Source organism: Bos mutus, chromosome 16, assembly GCF_027580195.1.
Source record: "Bos mutus isolate GX-2022 chromosome 16, NWIPB_WYAK_1.1, whole genome shotgun sequence".
Classification (NCBI taxonomy): Eukaryota; Metazoa; Chordata; class Mammalia; order Artiodactyla; family Bovidae; genus Bos; species Bos mutus.
In genome coordinates, this window is record NC_091632.1 from 1239428 (window position 1) to 1263165 (window position 23738).

At 46.7% G+C, this 23738-nt stretch overlaps 2 long non-coding RNA genes across 3 annotated transcripts in view; one reads left to right on the forward strand and one right to left on the reverse strand.

Moving 5' to 3' along the window:
• Positions 1-12163, reverse strand: part of LOC138991157 (uncharacterized) — a 42085-nt gene extending 29922 nt beyond the window's left edge. The window contains exons 1-2 of the long non-coding RNA XR_011467123.1: positions 11679-12163; positions 8590-8803 (exon numbers count right to left, since the gene is read on the reverse strand). This is a non-coding gene — a long non-coding RNA (uncharacterized lncRNA). The remainder of the gene's footprint in view (positions 1-8589; positions 8804-11678) is intronic.
• The window catches only part of LOC138991156 (uncharacterized), a 42039-nt gene extending 19731 nt beyond the window's left edge, over positions 1-22308 (forward strand). The window contains exon 4 of one of the 2 annotated variants that reach the window (XR_011467122.1): positions 21761-22308. This is a non-coding gene — a long non-coding RNA (uncharacterized lncRNA). Of the gene's footprint in view, positions 1-14897; positions 17426-21760 lie in introns of those variants that run through there. The other variant, XR_011467120.1, reaches the window with a different exon arrangement.
• Positions 22309-23738: the final 1430 nt, after the last annotated feature.

Sequence of the window (23738 nt, forward strand, 5' to 3'; positions counted from 1 at the left end):
AATAGAGCAGCATAAAGCAGGGTCCTGGTTTTTCCTTAAAGTATACACATAAAAATACCTCTGAGTTCTTCTGCAGGAACTAGAGCCCCGACCCAGGAAGGGGATGGTAACTTCAGGCTGAGTCCAAGTTTCCTGGAACACCACCCTGTTACCTTACCACCGACCAATCAAAAGAGTCTGTCTGCAGTGGAAAATAATGAAGACTCTGACCCTCTCCTCAAATGATTTACTGTGGTTAACTTCCCCTTTATCCCTTTAAAAACTTTCATAGTCCAGCAGAATCTTCAGAGTTGGTTCTTGGACACAAGGCCTTCTTCTCCCCATGTTGCCAGCCTCCTGAATAAAGCAACATTTCCTTCCAACCAACACTCGTCTCTCAGGTATAAGCTTTAGCTTTAGAGTAGCTAAACTTGAGTTTGGGAACAAAGGAACTCCTACAAAATTTATTTAGCTTTCCTCAACTCTGGATTTTAGTACCCACCAGAAAATTACTATGGGTACTGTTGTAGGAAAGGGTCCTTTCAGGACCCAAAAGGGGGTTCTTGTCTAACATTCAGAAATGAATTATCTATACAGTCCATGGAATTCTCCAGGCCAGAATACTAGAGTGGGTAGCCTTTCCCTTCTCCAGGGGATCTTCCCAACCCAGGAGTCAAACCCAGATCTCCTGCATTGCAGGCAGATTCTTTACCAGCTGAGCCACAAGGGAACCCCAAGAATACTAGAGTGGGTAGCCTATCCCTTCTCCAGTGGATCTTCCCGACCCAGGAATTGAACTGAGGTCTCCTGCATCACAGATGGATTCTTTACCAACTGAGCTGTGAGGCAAGCCCCAAGGAGACACACATGCTGGCAAAGCAAGAAACTTTATTGTGAAGGGGATGCCTGAGCAGACAGCAGTGGGGAAAGGGAACCCAGGAGGACTGCTCTGCCACATGGATCTCAGTCTCATGATGATGGGATTAGTTTCCAGGTTGTCTCTGGCCAATCACTCTGACTCAGAGTGGTGTGTACACATTGCTCAGCCAAGATGGGTGCCAGTGAGAAGGATTCTGGAAGGTGGTAGGACAAGTGACCTTTTGGCCTTTCCTGAATTCTTCTGGTTGGTGGTGGCTTGTTAGTTCTGTGTTCCTTACGAGGACCTCCTATCATAAAATAACTCACACAAATGGTTACCATGGTGCCGGGCCAGAGTGGGCAGTTTCAGGCAGTGTGTTTCCCCTAACAGTACAACCTACTAATTTCTACTTCACTTCTTAGTTGCATGGCCATGCTTGATCACTCTTCCCTTGAAATACTTTTTCTTTGTTGTATTAGTTATCTGTTGTCATGTAACAAATTACTCCAAAACTTTAGTCACCTAAAACATCATATATTTATTATTTCATGCTTTCTGTAAGTCAGAAATTGCAGAGTATATTCTGGGTGCTTTTGTTCAAAGTCTCTCGTATAATTATGATTAGGATGTTGGCCAAGGCTGCAGGCATCTGAAGGCTAGACTAGGGCTGGGGGTACACAAAGGTGGCTCATTCCTCTGGTTTTTGGCAGAGGACCCAGTTCCTCTCTGGTTCTCAGCTAGAAGGTTTAGTCCTTTATCATGAGAATGCCTTCGTAAGCGGTTTGTGTGACCTTACAACATGGCATAATTTCCCCCGGAAAGAAAGAGCAGGACTTTGCCGTCATTTGATGACCTCACCTCTGAGTTCACACATTGTCCCTTTTGCTTTATTCTATTTCTTAGAAGTGAGTCAATAAGTGTAGCCCACATTCAAAGGGGTCAGAATTAAACTCCACCTTTTACTTTTTAAATTTTTTAATTTTTTGGCCACACTGGACATCATTCAAGATGCAGCATGTGGGTTGCAGGATCTTAGTTTCCCAATCAGGAATCAAACCCTTGCCCCCTGAAGTGGAAGTATGGAGTTCCACTCACTAGACAGCCAGGGGAGTTCCTAAAGTCCATTTTTTTTTTTTTTTTTAAAGTCCATCTTTTAAAGGAAGGAGTATGATAAAGGAGGAAATAAAACTTTCTTTCTCTACACTTTTAGGTTGATTGCTGAAGCCCTGAAAATTAGACTGACAAAAGACTTTAACAAGAGACAGAATTCATTATTACTTGCAGAGCTCATATATTCAGGAAAAGGATGATGAGTAACTCAAAGGGGTGGTTAGAACTTGGGCTTATAGCATCTCAACAAAAATAAATAAATTTGTAGAGAAGCAATAAGACAAAGAATAAGGGTTTCAAGCTTCCAGGAATGGCAAATTGTGCAAAGTAAATATATCCAGAAAATTAAAGGAAGAAAGAGTTATTTCAGTAAGGTTTGTTATGCAGTCCTTTTGGTGCTGTCTCTAGGCAATGAAGAGATAACAGTAAGTCTCTGGTAATTAATAATAAGAGTCTCTTGTGATTAAGAATTCAAGCCTCCTTTGAGACAAACAGTCGGGGAGGACAGAATGTGCTCCACTGGAGAAGGGAATGGCAAACCACTTCAGTATTCTTGCCTTGAGAACCCCATGAACAGTAAGGCAAAATGATAGGATACTGAAAGAGGAAGCCTCCAGGTCGGTAGGTGCCCAAATTGCTACTGGAGGTCAGTGGAGAAATAACTCCAGAAAGAATGAAGGGATGGAGCCAAAGCAAAAACAATACCCAGCTGTGGATGTGACTGGTGATAGAAGCAAGGTCCGATGCTGTAAAGAGCAATATTGCATAGGAACCTGGAATGTCAGGTCCATGAATCAAGGCAAATTGGAAGTGGTCAAACAAGAGATGGCAAGAGTGAACGTCAACATTCTAGGAATCTGCAAACTAAAATGGACTGGAATGGGTGAATTTAACTCAGATGACCATTATATCTACTACTCTGGGCAAGAATCCCTTAGAAGAAATGGAGTAGCCATCACAGTCAACAAAAGAGTCCGAAATGCAGTACTTGGATGCAATCTCAAAAATGACAGAATGATCTCTGTTCATTTCCAAGGCAAACCATTCAATATCACAGTAATCCAAGTCTATGCCCCAACCAGTAATGCTGAAGAAGCTGAAGTTGAATGGTTCTATGAAGACCTACAAGACCTTTTAGAACTAACACCCAAAAAAGATGTCCTTTTCTTTATAGGGGACTGGAATGCAAAAGTAGGAAGTCAAGAAACACCTGGAGTAACAGGCAAATTTGGCCTTGGAATATGGAATGAAGCAGGGCAAAGGCTAATAGAGTTTTGCCAAGAAAATGCACTGGTCATAGCAAACACCCTCTTCCAGCAACACAAGAGAAGACTCTACACATGGACATCACCAGATGGTCAACACCAAAATCAGATTGATTATATTCTTTGCAGCCAAAGATGGAGAAGCTCTATACAGTCAGCAAAAACAAGACCGGGAGCTGACTGTGGCTCAGATCATGAACTCCTTATTGCCAAATTCAGATGTAAATTGAAGAAAGTAGGGAAAACCACTAGACCCTTTAGGTATGACCTAAATCAAATCCCTTATGATTACACAGTGGAAGTGAGAAATAGATTTAAGGGACTAGATCTGATAGATAGAGTGCCTGATGAACTATGGATAGAGGTTCATGACATTGTACAGGAGATGGGGATCAAGACCATCCCCATGGAAAAGAAATGCAAAAAAGCAAAATGGCTGTCTGGGGAGGCCTTACAAATAGCTGTGAAAAAAAGAGAAGCAAAAAGCAAAGGAGAAAAGGAAAGATATAAGCAGCTGAATGCAGAGTTCCAAAGAAGAGCAAGGAGAGATAAGAAAGCCTTCCTCAGCAATCAATGCAAAGAAAGAGGAAAACAACAGAATGGGAAAGACTAGAGATCTCTTCAAGAAAATTAGAGATACCAAGGGAACATTTCATGCAAAGATGGGGTCGATAAAGGGCAGGAATGGTATGGACCTAACAGAAGCAGAAGATATTAGGAAGAGGTGGCAGGAATACACAGAAGAACTGTACAAAAAAGATCTTCATGACCAAGATAATCACTCACCTAGAGCCAGACATCCTGGAATGTAAAGTCAAGTGGGCCCTAGAAAGCATCACTACGAACAAAGCTAGTGGAGGTGATGGAATTCCAGTTGAGCTCTTTCAAGTCCTGAAAGATGATGCTGTGAAAGTGCTGCACTCAATATGCCAGCAAATTTGGAAAACTCAGCAGTGGCCACAGGACTGGAAAAGGTCCGTTTTCATTCCAATCCCAAAGAAAGGCAATGCCAAGGAATGCTCAAACTACCACACAATTGCACTCATCTCACACGCTAGTAAAGTAATGCTCAAAATTCTCCAAGCCAGGCTTCAGCAATATGTGAACCGTGAACTTCCGGATGTCCAAGCTGGTTTTAGAAAAGGCAGAGGAACCAGAGATCAAATTGCCAACATCCGCTGGGTCAAGGAAAAAGCAAGAGAGTTCCAGAAAAACATCTACTTCTGCTTTATTGACTATGCCAAAGCCTTTGACTGTGTGGATCACAATAAACTGGAAAATTCTTAAAGTAATGGGAATACCAGACCTGACCTGCCTCTTGAGAAACGTATATGCAGGTCAGGAAGCAACAGTTAGAACTGGACATGGAACAACAGACTGGTTCCAAATAGGGAAAGGAGTACATCAAGGCTGTATATTGTCACCCTGCTTATTTAACTTATATGCAGAATACTTCATGAGAAACGCTGGGCTGGAAGAAGCACAAGCTGGAATCAAGATTGCCAGGAGAAATATCAATAATCTCAGATGAAAGTGAAAGAGGAGAGTGAAAAAGTTGGCTTAAAGCTCAACATTCAGAAAATTAAGATCATGGCATCTGGTCCCATCACTTCATGGCAAATAGATGGGGAAACAGTGTCAGACTTTATTTAGGGGGGCTCCAAAATCACTGCAGATGGTGACTGCAGCCATGAAATTAAAAGACGCTTACTCCTTGGAAGTAAAGTTATGACCAACCTAGATAGCATATTGAAAAGCAGAGACATTACTTTGCCATCAAAAGTCTGTCTAGTCAAGGCTATGGTTTTTCCAGTAGTCATGTATGGATGTGAGAGTTGGACTGTGAAGAAGGCTGAGAGCCGAAGAATTGATGCTTTTGAACTGTGGTGTTGGAGAAGACTCTTGAGAGTCCCTTGGACTGCAAGGAGATCCAATCAGTCCATTCTGAAGGAGATCAGCCCTGGGATTTCTTTGGAAGGAATGATGCTAAAGCTGAAACTCCAGTACTTTGGCCACCTGATGCGAAGAGTTGACTCATTGGAAAAGACTCTGATGCTGGGAGGGATTGGGGGCAGGAGGAGAAGGGGACAACAGAGGATGAGATGGCTGGATGGCATCACCGACTCAATGGACATGAGTCTGGGTAAACTCCAGGAGTTGGTGATGGACAGGGAGGCCTAGCATGCTGCAATTCATGGGGTCGCAAAGAGTCGGACACGACTGAGCGACTGAACTGAACTGAACTGGGGAGGACAGAGAATTTTTTTTTCCCTGGTGTTTGCTGTTTATCAGTTGTCTTTAGTTCAACATAATCTTTATGCCTGGTGCTGGAGAAGACTCTTGTGAGTCCCTTGGACAGCAAGAATATTCATTAAATGGACTGATGATAAAGCTGAAGCTCTAATACTTTGGCCACCTGAAGCAAAGAGCCACCTTACTGGAAAAGACCCTGATGCTGGGAAAGACTGAGGGCAGGAGAAGTGGGCAACAGAGCATTAGACAGTTAGATGGCATCACTGACTCAATAGACATGAGTTTGAACAAACTCAAAGAGATAGTGAAGGACAGGGAAGCCTGATGTGCTGCATTTCATGTGGTCACAAAGAATCAGACATGACTTAGTGACTGAACAACAACATTCTTTATGCCTAAATGGCATATTTTGGGGTGACATAGTCTGACCTCCTATTGTATCAATGAATTAGTGGACATGTTTTAAAACTGTCATACTTGTCTTCTGCAACAAGACAACTCTCCTGGTTGTCTCCTTATGTCTCTGGCTATTTACTCTGAATGTCCTCCTATGGTTCCTTGTATTATTCCCGTGCCTTGAATGCTGGGTTTTTCAGGTCTACTCTACTAAAGTAGAGTCACCTCAGTCTAACTTATATCACCCTCTTCAGACCCTTCTTCTGGCCTTCAAATACATGCCCACCTGCCCTCTGGCTCTTCCTTCTTAGATGTCTCAGCGGTAGCGGACACTCATCTCACGCTGTTTTTTCCATCCCCCACATCTGGGATTTCTCTTCTTTTCTCTATCTTGTATATCCCAGATATCCCTATCTGGTCAGTTCCTGGAATCCAAAAGTGAGAAGTGATCCCTGCTCATCCTCCTTCATCTCCCACATCAAATTAGTCAACAATTAGTATACCTCCTAAAGTTATCTCAAATCAGTCTTCTTGGCTCCATCTCCATTGCTGCTACTCAATTTAAGCTATCATTATGTCCTGCCTGAAATTCCACCATAGCCTCCTATGATGGGCAGAAGAAGGGCCCCAAAAGACATCCATGTCCTAATCCTCAGAACCCGAAAAAATGCCACCTTACATGACAAAAGGGACTTTGCAAATGTGAATAAATTAGGATCTTGAGATGGGATTATCTGAGTGGCCCCAAAGTATTCACAAGGGTCCTTATAAGAGAAAGGCGTGAAGGTCGGGCATGGAGAGGGGACCTGACAATGGAGGCAGAGACTGGCATGAAACTCCTTGAATATGGAAGAAGGGACCAGAACCCAAAGGATGCACCCTCTGGAAGCTGAAAAAGAAAAGAAAATGGACTGCTCTTAAACCTCCAGAAGGAAACATCCTACCCAACATCTTAGCTTTAGCCCAGTGAGTCTGACTTTAGACTTCTGACCGCCAGAACTGTAAGATAATACAGTTGCGTTTTAAGCCACCAGATTTGTGGCAACTTACTGAAGTGGTAGGAAGTGAATATACATCCTAATCCTTCTTCCAGTCTCACTGTATTCTATTCTGCATACACCCCAAACACAGATATCATCTGTCCAACATCCTCATTCAAAACACTTCCATGACTTCCCTGCATCCTTAGGATAAACTGCAGGCTGCTTACAAGACTCTATCTCCAGCCCCTCAGCAGTTTATGCTCTATAAATTCATATAATAAATTTAAATCAGCATGCTTTCTCCCCATTGGACTGAATGCTGCCTCTATTTAGGACCTGTTTTCCTCCCCTCTCTCACCGAACTCCTCCAAGTCAGTTCCCAGCTTAGCATTGCTTCATCAGTGATGATCACTACCCCCATTCTGAGCTCAGGTCCTCTGTTGGAGACATTACTGTAATTCCCTTATCATATCCTCGACCCACTTAACGGCTGTGACTTGTGAAAACAGAAAGTATACATCCGTCTGGTTCACCACTCTGTGCCCGGCACTTTCCATGATGGCTGGCACACGCCAGAGTGCAGTGACACATAAATGAGAGAGTGGTGGGTCCAGGGGGTCTTAGTGGAGGTGGTGCTGAGGGGCTCCAGGACTGTTTCATTTCCACTTAGAAAACTGCGGAAGAAAAGCCCACGTGGGAGAGAGATCTGGAGCTGACCGGGGAGCAGGTGAGAGTCTGAATTGCCCTCATTTCCCTTCCTGCTCAGCCTGGTGGGGAAGACGCTGGGAAGGGGAACACGGCGTCCCTGCCCTCCTGCTACAATTAGCCGAGCCTTTCATTCTCCCTCTACAAAGAGGAGAGAGCAAATCAAAAGAAGATAAAAGTGCACGTCCCACAAAAGACATCAAGATGAGGGGGAAGGAAGGGAGGGTGGTGGGAAAGAGAGGCAGAGGCAGAGAGAAAGCCCTGCGGCCCAAACAAAAGCCTAAACCCAGCCGATCCCAAGGATCAGACAGTGGAGACACAAGGACAGGAAGAGAGCAGGCTGCGTGGGGATCAGCAGCCCTGTCAAGCCAAGGAGGAGAGGAAATGAAGGAAGATAAAATACCTATGTGAATTATGTGAATGGCCAGGGAAGAGGGTGGGGAGGGACCCCAGATGGAGTCAGGACAAAAGCATGAAAAGACAAGATTGCCACCATCCTTGAGCTACTCCACCCCAGGGAAAGCAAAGAGGCACTGGAGATACAGGCTGAGAGAGAAAGGTAGAAAGGGAGGGAGCTCAGCGCTGGTGGCAGGACTGAAAGCGTGGGGGGACAATGGTGTGCATTACCCATGGAGGTCAACCGAGGTGAAGAGGTAGTCAGGGTCCTGGCCTGTATTTGCTGCAAGAAATCCTACCTGGTTGTATGTCTTGCATTTGAATCATAACGGCAACCCACTCCAGTATTCATGCCTGGAAAATCTCATGGACCGAGGAGCCTGGTGGGCTACAATCCATGGGGTCGCAAAGAGTCGGACAGGACTGAGCGACTTCTGTGTGTGTGTGTGTGTGTGTGTGTGTGTGTATGCGCGCGTGCTCCGGCATGTCTGACTCTTTCCAACCCCCATGGACTGTAACCTACGAGGCTCCTCTGTCCATGGGATTTCCCAGGCAAGAATACTGGAGTAGGTTGCCATTTCCTCCACCAGAGGATCTTCCTGACCCAAAGATCAAACCCAAGGATTGCAGGCGAATTCCTTACCTGAAGTGAATAAAGAAAAGCAACATGGTCTTGAGCCTTTCAACAGATATGTTTTTGTGTCCGGCTTCATTCTATCAACCAGCACGTAGTGTAGGTAAGTCATTGTCATTGCTGTGTAATATTCCACTGTGTAAACACACCACTGTTTATGCATCCATTCTTCTATCTTCTGGTGGAGGATTTCGATTCTGGTCCACAATCTCTTACCTGAAACCTTGGGGCCAGATGTGTTTCAGAATTTCAGAAAAACAATAAGGTACATACAATCTATATTATACAACCCTCCATGCAAGCACCAGCATTCCCTAGTAATCAAACATATCAATGTTTCTGCAAGGCAATACATGAATATTCCTCATAGAGATAGCTTCACTTCCATTCAGTTGGGTTTTGCCACTGAGTGAATTCTGGCCAGATCAGGTTATGTCTCCAGATAAGAGAAGGCAAATTCTTGGTTTTTAGGGCTTTTTGAATTTTAGAATGGAGACTTGGGCATTGTGAACCTATACTTTACTAGTTTCAAATAAAATTTGCTTTGGGAAACCCTGGCAGAAAAATAAAGAGGATACTACCCTACAGATATCAGCAAAAATCAGGGCAAAGTTCCAGTGGTATCGATAGATGTAATTTAGAAGGGTTGTCAGTGGCTAAATGTGGTTCAAACCCTGACTCTGTGTGAGAGACAAGGAAGACTCCTGCTGACTGTACATCCCTGATTGCCTTGATCTGTTGAACACCATAAACCTTCTTTGTTTTTATAACAGCTCCTAATCTTATAAATTGCTGATTATATTTTGTATGTAATTTTGAAGCTCATTTCTTTTTTATTCTTTTAATCTGTTAGTCCTCTATCTCTGTTTTACTTACCTTGATCATTCCTCATCTCTATTTTGTCCTTTATAATTTTACATCACATTCTTTGATCTCATCTTATCTTCTCATTTTTATTCTTATTGTGCTATTTTTTTAGTGATAGGGAAAAGACCCCTGGGGTTTGGAAGAGCAAGCAGAGATAATTTATCCCTTCCCTTCCCTGAAGCCAGATTGCTCTGTACCAAAGAAAATTTCTTTCCTTCAGATTTCTAGGTGGTGAGGAGCCCTCAAAATTCAAACACAAGACTTAACAAAGAATTGGTCATAGGACTTTTGAAGCCTTGGAAAACCCCTGGTCTCAAAGCAGGAAACCATTCTAAGTGGTGGAGATCTTTTTCTGGGCCGATATTTCTTTGCTCTGGGAAACCAAACCCTGGAATTCAATAAGCCAGCATAAATCTCTTTCACCGTCTCCACATACAGGTACTTGTCATCCTTTCATGAGCTGAGGATGCAGCAATATGTGTTTAATCTTTTCCCAAGGTGCCTATATTTCTTTTCTATAGGGTTGTGGAAGGCATTGTTCCTGTAACTCAGGGATGAGTGAAGATGTGGCCCTTTTCAGCTATGGCTACAGGGGGGCCCAGAGAGAAGCTACCAGAAGGAGAGCTGGGCACTATATTCTCCCCACCTGGCAGAGATGCCCTTGAACAGCCAGGCTGATAAATTTAGGCCCCCCAGGGAGAATGCTGAAGTCTTCTCAAGGGGTTAGGCCACACTGAAGAATCCAACTCTGGGAAATGTAGGAAATGGGGAGAGGCTGGTTAAACCCTTTACTCAGAGCCGGTCCAAGTCCTAGACTAGCTCTTTTATCTTGAAGGGGTGCACATTCTGTTAGCTACCCCAAGAGGGAGACCTGGGAAAAGCGGGCCTGAGAGTGCTTTGGGGTTCCAACGATAAGGTATCCTCCCACTGCAGGAAGGTGAAGGCAGCCCTGGGGAGCAGAGGAGGGCCGAGAATGAGGCTGGGAACGCTCAGAGAATGTGCCTGCTCATAACTGGTTTATGTCATGCATTTCTCCACATCCCAGTGTCTTTCTGAGGGGCCCAGTCCTTCACGCAGGTTTTATCTGGATGGTCCCACCAGCCTCCAGCTCAGCTGTGAGCAGTCCTAGGGTGCCACCCATGTCCTCACGGAAGACAGAGCAGCGGAGGGCAGACCTGCAACCTCAGCCCACCCTCTGGGTCAGTGCCTTTGGGAACCTCCGGGGTTCCCATTGTCCATTCAGCAGCCTCAGGCCTGACACTTACTGGAGATCTGCGGGCCAAGTTGGGAGTTATTTTTAGTTCCTTTCATCATTTAGCTGCACACTTCTTTCTACACCATTTTAATAACCTTTTTATTTCTTTTAAGAATGTACTTTATTTTTTCATGAACTGCTGTTAATATATTTTATTTTCTATTTCTTCAATTTAATAAACTGGGTGCTGGGGCCCCAGGTCCCAGCTGAGAGCTTGAGGCAGCCCAAGCAAAGAAGACTGGGTGCTCTGCCCTCTCCGATTGGACCCCCAAGTCTCCTTACCAGATGCATCTTGTCCCCAGTGACCCGTCCTGACTCAAAAATTTCTACCTGTGGAATTCAGAAGCCCTCAGGCCAGAATTCCTTCCAGGGTGATAATAATAGCTATACTGATAACACCTCTGAACCAAGGAGATGATAGTAGCACTTACTATGTTTATAATTATTAATAGAAAGGTAGTAGTTGCTCATTATCAAGAAATGCAAATATAAAAGGGTATGAATTTGAAAAATGTATGTCCGCCAACTCCCCCAAATTCTGCTCCAGACTCAGAGTAACTTTGTTAACAAATGTGTGGAAATATATCTGTGGCACATGGGCATACCCATTTAAAATTTGGTAGATAACGTCAAACTGTCCCCTCCAAACCTCTAGGCCAGTTTGTATTCCTACCAACAGCTTCATCCACACCCTTACCAGCACAGCAGGGAGTCTAAGCCAGACCTTTTGAAATTCTGTCTGTATCAGCCTGCCCCTGCCCTGCACCCCTCATCACCCCTTCTCAGGTTGTTTGCATTCAGGAAATAGGGTTGAGGTGAGTGCTTGTCCATTAAGCACAGGAACTGCACTTCCTCGCTAGGTGAAGCTCCTGCTCTGGGTGCACCCCCAGGCAGGCTGCGGGCTGTCACCTAGCAGGTCCAGGTTCGGCAGCTTCCGCAGCATGTGCCCTTTAGCTCAGCACAAGCAGTAACTTACCCACTCAAGCAGGAGACCCCCAGGCATGCTTGAGAATGGGCGAGTGCCTTCTTGTTCACATGGGCAAGCACCCACTGAGCACCAAGTCCAAGTCACATATGAAGGTCCATCTGGGTTTTTCCCGAATCCTCTTTCCCAGCGGGAGCAGGCAGAGCCGTCTCCTCCACACTCTCCCGCCACATCTGATAACACTGCACTAATCTGGGGACTATTCCCAGCAGTGTGTGTGCACCCAGCCTGGGACTGTGGTTAGGATCTGGCTCTCCCTGCCAGCCTGCCACAGTGGAGCAGACAGTAGGTGGGTGATCAGGCTGTCGACATTGTCCGTTTCAGAGATACTGCATCTGCAAACGAGAGAGAGAAATGAGAAGGTAGCTCAAACTAAGGTGTAGCTGTCAGGTGGGATGAGGTGGCAGCAGAGCCAGAGATGAGGAGAGGAGGAGAGGGCAGAGCCGCCTGGCACGAGGCCCTCAGGTACCCTCAGACCTGGACACCAGCTACCTCATCAGGGCCCAGCGGCTGGTTGAAAGATGAGAACTAGTGGCCATCCCAGACAACTGGTTTGACTACTTCCTCTCTGAGTTAACTGACTATGTATCTGTGACCAAAAACAATAGTCCTGGGACTTCCCTGGTGGTCCTGTGGTTAAGAGTCCTGCTTCTTACCGCAGGGGGCACAGGTTGAATCCCTGGTCAGGGAACTAAAATCCTGCATGCAATGCGGCGTGGTCAAAAACAATAACAAACAAAAGCTGTGCTAAGTTTCATTACTTGAAAGTTAAGACAGACTTCACCCTCTTCTTCAGATGGTGTGGCTCTGTGAGACAGGAACCCCCACAGAGGGAGATGTTAGTGGGCCATGGTGCCAGGTGCCTTGATAAATCATCCAGAGTCTGCCTGTTGTGGTGGGTGAGGGGGTCCTTGACAGGGCAAGAGGCCCATTATACCCCAGCTGCCCTCAAAAGGATCAAAAGACCTCCTCTAGAAAGAGGCAATTTGAGGACTTCCCTGGGGGTCCAGTGGTTGAGAATCCACCTGCCGATACAAGGGACACAGGTTCCATCCCTGCTCTGGAAAGACTCCACATGCCGCAGGGCAGACAAGCCCATGCGCCACAGCTACTGAAGCCCTCACACCCTAGAGCCGGAGCTCCCCGGCAAGAGGAGCCACCACAATGCCCGCACACCTCAACTAGAGCGTAGCCCACGCTCGCTGCAACTGGAGGAAGCCCACGCACAGCAAGGAAGACCCAGAGCGGCCAAAAATTTACTTTAAATTAATTAATTAATTAATTTAAAAAAGAGGCAATTTGAGTAGCTTATCCCATACCCACTCCAAATCTCATTCCCAGGCCAGTCTTCACTCTGCTGCTGCTGCTGCTGCTGCTAAGTCACTTCAGTCGTGTCCGACTCTGTGCAACCCTATAGACGGCAGCCTACCAGGCTCCTCTGTTCCTGGGATTCTCCAGGCAAGAATACTGGAGTGGGTTGCCATTTCCTTCTCCAATGCATGCAAGTGAAAAGTGAAGTCGCTCAGTCATGTCCGACTCTTCACTACCCCATGGGCTGCAGCCTACCAGCTCCTCTGTCCATGGGAGTTTCCAGACAAGAGTACTGGAGTGGGTTGCCATTGCCTTCTCCGAGTCTTCACTCTAGAGGCTGGAAAAACTAAAACCACCTTTTTATCGTCGGTAGCTGTAGGTGACTTTTGACAATGTCCTGGCCCATTAGAGATAGCAAAACCCTGTTTGGGTTTTGGGAAACCTTTGTTTTTAATAAATAGGATAGTTATAACTCTTCCCCTCTGTTGTCCACCCTGAACAGGGATGTAATACTTGGAGCTATGGCAAAACTATTGCGACTCTGAGGAAAAGGTCAAGAAAAATACAAGATTGTTATCCCTAATATTATAGTGCCCTAAACCAATGCCTGGAGAAGGCAATGGCACCCCACTCCAGTACTCTTGCCTGGCAAATCCCATGGACAGAGGAGCCTGGTAGGCTGCAGTCCATGGGGTCGCTAAGAGTCGGACACGACTGAGCGACTTCACTTTCACTTTTTACTTTCATGCACTGGAGAAGGAAATGGCAACCCACTCCAGTGTTCTTGCCTGGAGAATCCAAGGGACAGGAGAGCCTGGTGGGCTGCCGTCTATGGGGTCGCACAGAGTCGGACACGACTGAAGCGACTTAGTAGCAGCAGCAGCAAACCAATGCCAGCTACTGACAACCTCCAGTAAGGAAAATAAATCCCAATTTGTTTAAGCCCTTGTAAGTTAGCTTTTCTGTTTCTTGTTATTGAAGAGCATTCCTAAGTGATACATTTATTTATGAATGTTTTCAAAGGAAGGACGCTTAAAGGAGCCCCTCGGCCTTTACCGCTGAGCCGAGGAGATGAGTCAGCTCGGTCCTGCATCTTCCCAGCATGACCTGGACCTTGCAGCTCTGCTTAGGGGCCCACACTTGCCTCATCAACCCCCAGGTGAACGGCCCGATACTGTTTACTCAGCACAGGATAAGTCTAGGCCCCCGGGCTGAATGCCAAAGAAGTGAAAAAGACAGCTCTGACCTGCCGTCCTGCTGCCCTCTGTCCCCTGAGGACCCCACACGTTCTCCTGAGACAGGGGCCAGGTCGCTGCTCCGCTCCCGGCTGATGGCGCAGCTGCTCTGGAGGCACGCTCCCGTCTGTGCTCCCTCAGCGCTCCTCTCGGGGCTCCTGGGAGTGATGAGACCCCACCTCCCGAGGCTGCCCAGACAAACTGGGGATTCAGGCAAGGCAGAAAATAGAGAGCAAACCCCAGGGAGTAAGCAGTGAAACAGAGTCTTCCTATGTTATTCCTTTCCCACCTTTGTGAGGGGACGTCAATCCCTTGGTTAATCCTTGCCAATCACTCCTTCTCTCTCCTTCAAGAGTGCCTCTGCTTTTCTTTCTTGGCCTGCCTTCCAAGAATCCTCCATCTTCTATTCTTCTCACTCTCATCCTTCATTCAATTTTATGGCTTCCAAATCTCCTGAAACCCCAGGTCTCTTTCCCCAGCCCAGATGTCCCTCCTAAGCTGCAGCCTCAAATACCCAGCTATTTATTTTACATCTGCACTTGGGCTCTATAAACTTTACATATTCAAAACATAAATTTTTCTTGTCCCCAAATCTTCTCCTACCCCTTCATATCTTAATGGTGCCAATACCCACTAAATTAATTTCTTGTTGCTACTGTAACAGATTATATCAATAACCTCAGATATGCAGATGACACCACCCTTATGGCAGAAAGTGAAGAAGAACTAAAGAGACTCTTGATGAAAGTGAAAAAGGAGAGTGAAAAAGTTGGCTTAAACCTCAACATTCAGAAAACTAAGATCATGGCATCCGGTCCCATCACTTCATGGCAAATAGATGGGGAAACAGTTGAAACAGTGGCTGACTTCATTTTGGGGGCTCCAAAATCACTGCAGATGGGACTGCAGCCATGAAATTAAAAGACACTTGGTCCTTGGAAGAAAAGCTATGACCAACCTAGAGAGCATAATAAAAAGCAGAGACATTATTTTGCCAACAAAGGTCCATCTAGTCAAAGCTATGGTTTTTCCAGTAGTCATGTATGGATGTGAGAGTTGGACTATAAAGAAAGCTGAGCACCAAAGAATTGATGCTTTTGAACTGTGGTGTTGGAGAAGACTCTTGAGAGTCCCTTGGACTGCAAGGAGATCCAACCAGTCTATCCTAAAGGAAATCAGTCCTGAATATTCATTGGAAGGACTGATGTTGAAGCTGAAACTCCAATACTTTGGCCACCTGATGTGATGAGCTGACTCGTTTGAAAAGCCCCTAATGCTGGGAAAGATTGAGGGCGGGAGGAGAAGGGGATGACAGAGGATGAGATGGTTGGATGGTATCACTGACTCAATGGACATGAGTTTGGGTGAACTCTGGGAGTTGGTGATGGACGGGAGGCCTGGTGTGCTGAAGTTCATGGGGTCGCAAAGAGTCGGACACAACTGAGTGACTGAACTGAAATGAACTGTAACAGATTACTGAAAACCTAGTGGCTTCTAACATCATACATCTATTATCTTATAGTTCTGGAGATCAAAAATTCAAAACAGCTCTCCCTAGGCTAAAATCAAGGTGCTAGAAAGAGTTGCTCTTTCTGGAGGCTCTAGAGGAAAACCCATTTCCTTGCCTTTTCCAGCTTTCAGAGGCCATCTGCATTCTTTGGCTTGTGGCCTCTTTGATGCCAGGGATTGTATCACCTTAACCTCTGAACTGGGCATCCCTGGTGGCTCAGATGGTAAAGAGTCCACCTGCAATGTGGGAGACCTGGGTTCAGTCCCTGGGCTGGGAAGATCCCCTGGAGGAGGGAAAGGGCAACCCAGCCCAATATTCTTGCCTAGAGAATCCCATGGACAGAGGAGCCTAGTGGGCTGCAGTCTATGGAGTCTCAAAGAGTTGGACACAACTAAAGCAACTTAGCAAGCATACACTCAACCTCTATCATCACATCTCCTTCAAAAATCTTGCTTCAAACTTCCCTAGCAGTGCAGGGGCTAAGACTCCACACTTCCAATGCAGGGGGACCTGATCTGACCCCTGGTCAGGGAATTAGATCCCATATGCTGCAACCAAGAGTTCACAGGCTGCAACTGAAGATTCTGCACGCTACAACTAGGACCTGATGCAGCCAAATAAATAAACTGTTTACACAATCTTGTTTCACTCTTTCACTTAGAAGAATGTTTTAGATTACTTTGGACCTACCTGAATAATCCAAGATTATCTTCCCATTTTAGTATTTTTAATTTAATTACATCTACAAAGTCCCTTTTGCCACTTAAGCAACATATTCAGAGTTTCCAGGGATTAGAATGTGAACATCTTTAGGGGGTCATTATTCTGCATATCACACTCAGCTAGATTCTTTCCTTTAATAATAATCACTGCCATTTACTGAACATTTTTGTAGTTTAGGCTCTGGCTCTCTTTTCTTCCCCTAGGTATTTTCATATACTATAGAGACAATTTTCTTGGGTTCCAAAATCACTGCAGATGGTGACTCCAGCCATGAAATTAAAAGACGCTTGCTCCTCGGAAGAAAAGCTGTGACCAAACTAGACAGCATATTAAAAAGCAGAGACATTACTTGGCCAACAAAGGTCCGTCTAGTCAAAACTATGGTTTTTCCAGTAGTCGTGTATGGATGTGAGAGTTGGACTATAAAGAAAGCTGAGCACCAAAGAATTGATGATTTTTAACTGTGGTGTTGGAGAAGACTCTTGAGAGTCCCTTGGACTGCAAGGATATCCAACCAGTCCATCCTAAAGGAAATCAGTCCTGAACATTTGTTGGAAGGACTGATGCTGAAGCTGAAACTCCAATACTTTGGGCACCTGATGCGAAGAACTGACTCATTTGAAAAGACCCTGATACTGGGAAAGATTGAGGGCAGGAGGAGAAGGGGATGACAGAGGATGAGATGGTTGGATGGCATCACTGACTCAATGGACATGAGTTTGAGTGAACTCTGGGAGTTGATGATGGACAGGGAGACCTGGTGTGCTGTGGTTCATGAGGTCGCAAAGAGTCGGACACGACTGAGCGACTGAACTGAACTGAACCGAACTGATAGAGACAAGATGAAATGAAAAGAGGTCTTTGAACTCCTAAAATTCTACTGGTAGGAAGCAGGCTGAGAAAACTATTCAGCTGCAAATACATGCTGCTGCTGCTAAGTCTCTTCAGTCGTGTCCGACTGTGTGACCCCATAGACGGCAGCCCACCAGGCTCCCCCATCCCTGGGATTCTCCAGGCAAGAACACTGGAGTGGGTTGCCATTTCCTTCTCCAGTGCATGAAAGGGAAAAGGGAAAGTGAAGTCGCTTAGTTGTGTCTGACCCTCAGTGACCCCATGGACTGCAGCCTACCAGGCTCCTCCATCCATGGGATTTTCCAGGCAAGAGTACTGGGGTAGGGTGCCATTGCCTTCTCCGGCAAATACATGCTAGCTTTCATGAAAAAGGAAGGATGACACAGAAGTCAGAAACAAGTGCTCAGAGGGGAAAGCCATGAGCCATGAAGAATTAGTCTTGCTGGATTTCAGAATTGCTGTGGACTACTTTCTCCCTTTTTGAATAACTATTTTATGCCTTTCCCCCATTTTTACTGGGTGTAACGTGGGGGGAAGGGTGGTGGTCATCTCTTTGTTTAACTGGTCAAGAGGAACATTTCATGGGAGCTGTACTGAAGGAACCGCACCTGAGGCGCCTTATCAGCACTGTGACTTGATTTAGATGATGGAGTACAACCGATGCTGTAATGGGGTGGGTCTAGGGTCTTGAGGGGTGAAATGAAGTGTCAACACTCAGTCATGTCCGACTCTTTGCGACCCCATGGACTGTAGCCCACAAGGTTCCTCTGTCCATGGGATTCTCCAGGCAAGAACATTGGAGTGGGTTGTCATTCCCTTCTCCAGGGGATCCTCCCCACCCAGGGAGTGAACCTGAGTCTCCTGCATTGCACACAGATTCTTTACCGTCTAGCCACCAGGGACACCCTTGAGGGGTGGGGTGGGTGCCTTTTGTGTGTGGGAGGGATGTGAACACTAGTGGCCAGAGGGCAGAGGTAGCCAGCCTCCACGATGGCCCCCAGTGATCCTGGTTTCCTGATGGTCACACCTTTGTGTAGTTTCTTGCACACTGCACCACTAGCATAAAAGTGATGGCATGCCACTTCCGAGATAGCTTATCAAAGACTATGGCCTTTGTTTTGGGTGTGCTATCTTTCTCTCTGTCTCTATCTCTGTCTCGGATTACTCATCTGTGCAAAGCAAGCTGCTGTGAGCAGCCCTAGGAGGAGGCCCACGGGTGAGGAAGAGACCTGAGCCAGAAGCACCCAGCTAAGTTGCTTCCAGAATCCTGGTCCTAAGACAGTATGTAAGATAATGTGCTCATTGTTTTACATCCCTAAGATTGGGGGTAATCTGTTATGAGCAATAACTATTTCAAGCAGCTAGAGAGGTAGGAGTGAAGGGATCATTTAATGCGATTCCCCTGCTCTCATGTCTGCAGACAGCTCTGCTGACCGCAGCCTCCTTTGGAAGCTGTTTCTGCTGCCCTGGATGCCTTCTTTTCACAAGGCCAACTTTCTTATTCAGCTCTGGTTAGAAAGGCTCTTCTGGCTGCCCAAGCCAGAGTCGTGCCTCTGTCGCTCATTCCCACGCCTTCCTGCAGTGACTCTCTGCTTGCCATTTATCGCTCAGTTAGGTTTGTTTGCTTGATTTTTACTGTCTGTCTCCCCCACTAGAATAGAAGCCCCATGAGAGCAGGGAGCCAGTCACAAATAGTGCTTGGCATAAAAGAATGAACCCTGAAAGAAAATGAAAGTGAAAGTCGCTCAGTCGTTTCCAACTCTGTGACCCCATGGAATTCTCCAGGCCAGAGTACTGGAGTGGGTAGCCTTTCCCTGCTCCAGGGGATCTTCCCAACCCAGGGATCGAATCCAGGTCTCCAGCATTGCAGGTGGATTCTTTAGCAGCTGAGCCACCAGGGAAGGCCAAATGACCCCTACCTGCTTTCATTTCCTGCCAGCACTTCCCTCAGCCATCCCTCCTGTCTGACTGAACTCAAGTTTCTTTTCAGTCATTCTGTTTCACACATTCTTCTTTCTCCTAGAATGCTTTTTCCCTTCCTCTTCAATTGATGAAAATCTATAAATCTTTTAAGAAAGTCCAGCCACCTGAATCAGGTGTCCCTTCTGAGTGCCCCCTTAGCATTCAGAGATTTCCCTATCTGAACATTTATCATCCATCAGGTGTGACCAAACGTCTCAGTGTCTGTGCCCTGCCAGATGCTGAACTTTGAAGGGCCTGCCCTGTGTCTCCTTCACCATCGCATCCCCAGGGGCCAGCAAAGTGCTGAGCCTGTGGCCCTACTCAGCGCGCACTTGACAAGAGGAAAGATGAATCAAAAGAGGGGAAAAGCTCTGCCAGAGGTGGCTGGCATTGCTGTTTACCCACATTGCGTCCTTGCCCGAGGGCCTCACTCCGCCTGAGTGAGGCTCACTGGGTGAAATGATTCTTGAGAGAGCCAGGTGAATTGTGGGTATTGGAAATATCCCTGGGGATGGGCAAAGGAGCGACCTCAGTGGCCAGGCACGCAAACCCCAAGGGGGGATGTTGCTGAGCCCCCAAGCCCCGCTCTGGATCAGGTGGGTTCTGGGAGCTTCCAGCGGTCCTGGGACCTCAGCGGACTAACACTGCATCACCGTCTTCCCTGCTGTACAACCACATAAAGACTGGAAAGCCAAGTGGTTGATGGCATTGGTGATAGGAGGGAAGGGATGATTTAGGCAGAAACAAAGCGGGAGAGAACAAGGACCACTGCTGACTTGGATGATTTAAGACTCTCCCACTTTGAAACTTCTAATAGCCCCGCGCATGCACAACACTCCTCTCAACCCCAACATAAAAAGCCCTTTCTCAGAACAAAAGCCCTGTCACCGAAAGCACTTATTTAAGAACAATAACAGCAAAACACACAAGGTACAAACACATTTTTCTCAAAAAATTTTTCCACTTCAATTCAACAAATATTTATTTTCCTGAAAAAGCAGAGATATATAAAGAAATAGAAAAATGTGGATTTTTTTTTCTTATTTTTGATTGAAAAGTACAACCAGGAGAACAACATTGCCCCAGTGAGCCAAAGCACAATGGGAAAGCATTTTTAAAATAGGAAAGAACTCTAATATATAAATATACCAAGAAAATTTTAAAACACAGTGGAGCCTCAACTCTTGAGTAGGGAGTGGGTCTCACGTGCAAAGGCAACTTGTGTCCCGACTGCCCACTGGGCTACTTGGGGATACAGTTTAATCCAGGATGAGATGCCATCATCACATTAATAAACCATATGACATAGGGGCATACGTAAAGCTATCACAGTATCCCTAACTCACAAAAGCCACTGTGAAAAGTCCTTTAGAAAGCAAGTGAGAGTCCAGACAGCTTTGGGTTAGGAAAGAACAGCTTCCTTATCTGTAAAATGGATTTGGAGACTTCTACTGTTCCTTCAGGTGCTAATGGACTGTGATTCTAAAGGGGTTTCTCAGAAATCTAGGGGCAAACATGGTGGAGGAGATATAAAAATCCCATTATGGCCCTTATAGTTACCTCTATTAGAAACCAAGACCCAGGCCAAGTGAATTGCAATCCCAGAACTCCTCTAAGGAAAACCAGTGGGCCCAGCCCAAATCCCAGCAGGAGCGTGAACTTGTGTGCGGTGATTCCGTCATAGCTTTCAGTTCTGTGTGAAATTGATCTCTGCCACCGCTGGGCTATACATGTATGTCATACAGTGACCTATGTCATATAGAATGTGGATCTGGGCAAGTTGTGTGAGATGGTACCAGGCCAATCGCCAGGAAGAGGCGAGAGGCTTTGTCGAACATGTGAGAACTTGGCCAGGATGGTGTCAGAGAGACAGAGACTACCCCGATGGTGACCAATTGGGGTGAGAAGGAGACAACTGCAGATGCTCCTCACAACATGGCCTGAAGTAGTGAGGCAGTAATCAGGCTGGCTAGTTTAGTGCTGTCTGAGTTCTTTCAGTCCTTTCAAGGACCCTGCCAACAACCGAAGTGTTTGAAAAGGAGCCATGAACTGCCTGGGTACGAGGGCTCCACAGACAGCAGCTATCCCCAAGTACCTGCCTTACCAGGCAGAGAAGTAAGACTCCACTCTCATTTTCTTCCTGGCCCTGGGGCTCTTGTTGGCCTCAACCGCCTCGCTTCCCCTTCTCCAGCCTCTGTCCCCACCCCACACCCGACCCACACAGATGCACCAAGCGGGAGCATCTTCCCTCCTGCACTGTCCTCTTCCTACCCTGCCCCCAACCCCATACCCACAGACACCTCTTTTGTGAAGCCTATTCCTCGGCTTAATTATTTGCAGACCTTCTTTCTCTTCTGAGTCTCTCAAAGTCCAAAGCCTTTTCAGATCATTAAACCTGGAAGGACAAGAGGAAGAGACCCACCCCCGCGCTCTTGGAATGGACTGGGCGATTAGGTCATAACTGGTCTTTATTGTTGCAGCTGAAGAGTATTTATCCCACTTCCAGAGGAGCTTGCGCTGTTACCTGCCTGCCCCACCTGCAGCTCTGCAAAGCTGAAGCTGACCTGCCTTGGGCTTGGAGTCCTGCCCTGGGCATGCACTGAGAAACCAGGGCCAGCGGCTGGCCTGTTTCCTCATTTTCTCTCCTTGGGGGACTCAGCTGTGCCCCTGCCCCAGACTTGACTGCATTTCTCACTCTCCTTGTCACTGCCACCCCTTTTGTCTTTCTGGCCATCTCAGCCCTGGGCCTCCTACCCTGCTCAGTCCTCCTAGGGACCACAGCCCAGGGTCAGAGAGAAGAACTGTTCAAGCGCATCCCAGCAGCGGCCTCCAAGCCCAAGTTCAGAAAGCCTTGCCAGGCATGCCCTGGAAAGAAAACCAGGGCAGGAGGTATGAGTTTCCCTAAAACCATATTTAGATTCCCCAGTGGAGAGACAAGTGAGAGGGTGGAAGACAGGACCATGAACTACTTCAGATCCACTCTGAACCCGAGGGGCAGAGGTTCCTACTGAGAAGAAGAAAAAAAAAAATCCTCCCTGGAAAACAATGGAAAAAGAAAAAATTCTTCTACCCACAAATAAATTTCCTAGGGATGTTCTTGGTCATGGAGATTAAGTATATTATTATTTGTGACAATAATACACTTCATAGAGCACTCTAAAATATTTTCGCTGATTTCATTCTGCTCATCAGCATGACCTCATTTGTCTGGAGTGATGAGACCGGCAGAGAGGAGCTCCATGTTCTAAAGGAGAGAACTGGGAACAAGAACAGCTAAGTGACTTGCTCAAGTCAACACCAGAATTCGAGTTCCCTCTCTGCCTCAGATTAGTTATGCAATTTCCTTGTAGCAATATGGGGATCCCCCCTGGAAGGTTGTGACTTTCACTTGCTAGGTTGAAATCTCCTGGTAGGAGACACAGAGCTTTACCAGACAGGGGGTTCAGGGTCTCCTGCTTCTTTTAAGTGTCAAGTCTTTCCTGGGCCTCCACCCCTGCCCCATGTCATCTTTAGAGACTGGTAACCCCTCAAAGTGGCTCTAAAGGTAAAGAACCCACCTGTCGATGCCGGAGACATAAGAGACTCGGGTTGGATCCCTGGCTTGGGAAGATCCTCTGATGAAGGTTATAGCAGCCCACCCCAGTATTCTTGCCTGGAGAATCCTGTGGACAGAGGAGCCTGGCGGGCTGCCATCCATAGGGTAGCAAACAGTCAAACACGACTGACGTGACAGGGCACAAGCACACAGCCCCTCAGGATGAAGGACTGACCACAGCTATTGTTCATTCCTGCATTCCCACCGTGTCACAGGGTCTATCCATGAGGTCACACAAATCATGCCACTTAATTCTTCCAGTAACTCTGGGTAACTCTCATGGGATCAGAGATGTCAATCTTCCCTGGGTCACACAGCTAGTAAGAGGCCAGAGCCGAGATTTAAGCCCAGAACCTCATGGACTCTGAATACGTGCCTTTACCTGTGAAAGATGTACTGCAGAAGACAGATGTGAAAGTGGAGGCCCAAAGGGAGACGTGTGCCGGAAGGAGACCTGGGTGTCCTGGCTTCCAGGCCCAGAGTGTGCCCTTGACTCATCCAGGTCACTGGCCGCTTCTTCCTTCAGCGTCATAACTTTATCTGCCACTGCCTGCCGTGTCAGATGACCTATGATCATCACCCATTTTCAGTTTATAAAGAAACCTCTTGCATTAAAAACAAATCCCCAGGAGGAGCCAGGATGCGGAGAGGGAAGACATGGAGTCCACATATCCCCATGCTAAAACACTCACCAGGTGCTAGTGGGGGACCGCAGCAGACAGGCTGGGGGGAGGAGCCCGGGGAGCCTCCAGATACCCGGGAGGGGAGGCTGGGGGAAGGGACCTGTGCAGACCCCCGGTCTGGGGGAGTGGGAGCACTTTGGGGACCCAGAGCAGCAGGTTGCTCAGTGGGGTGGGAGGAAC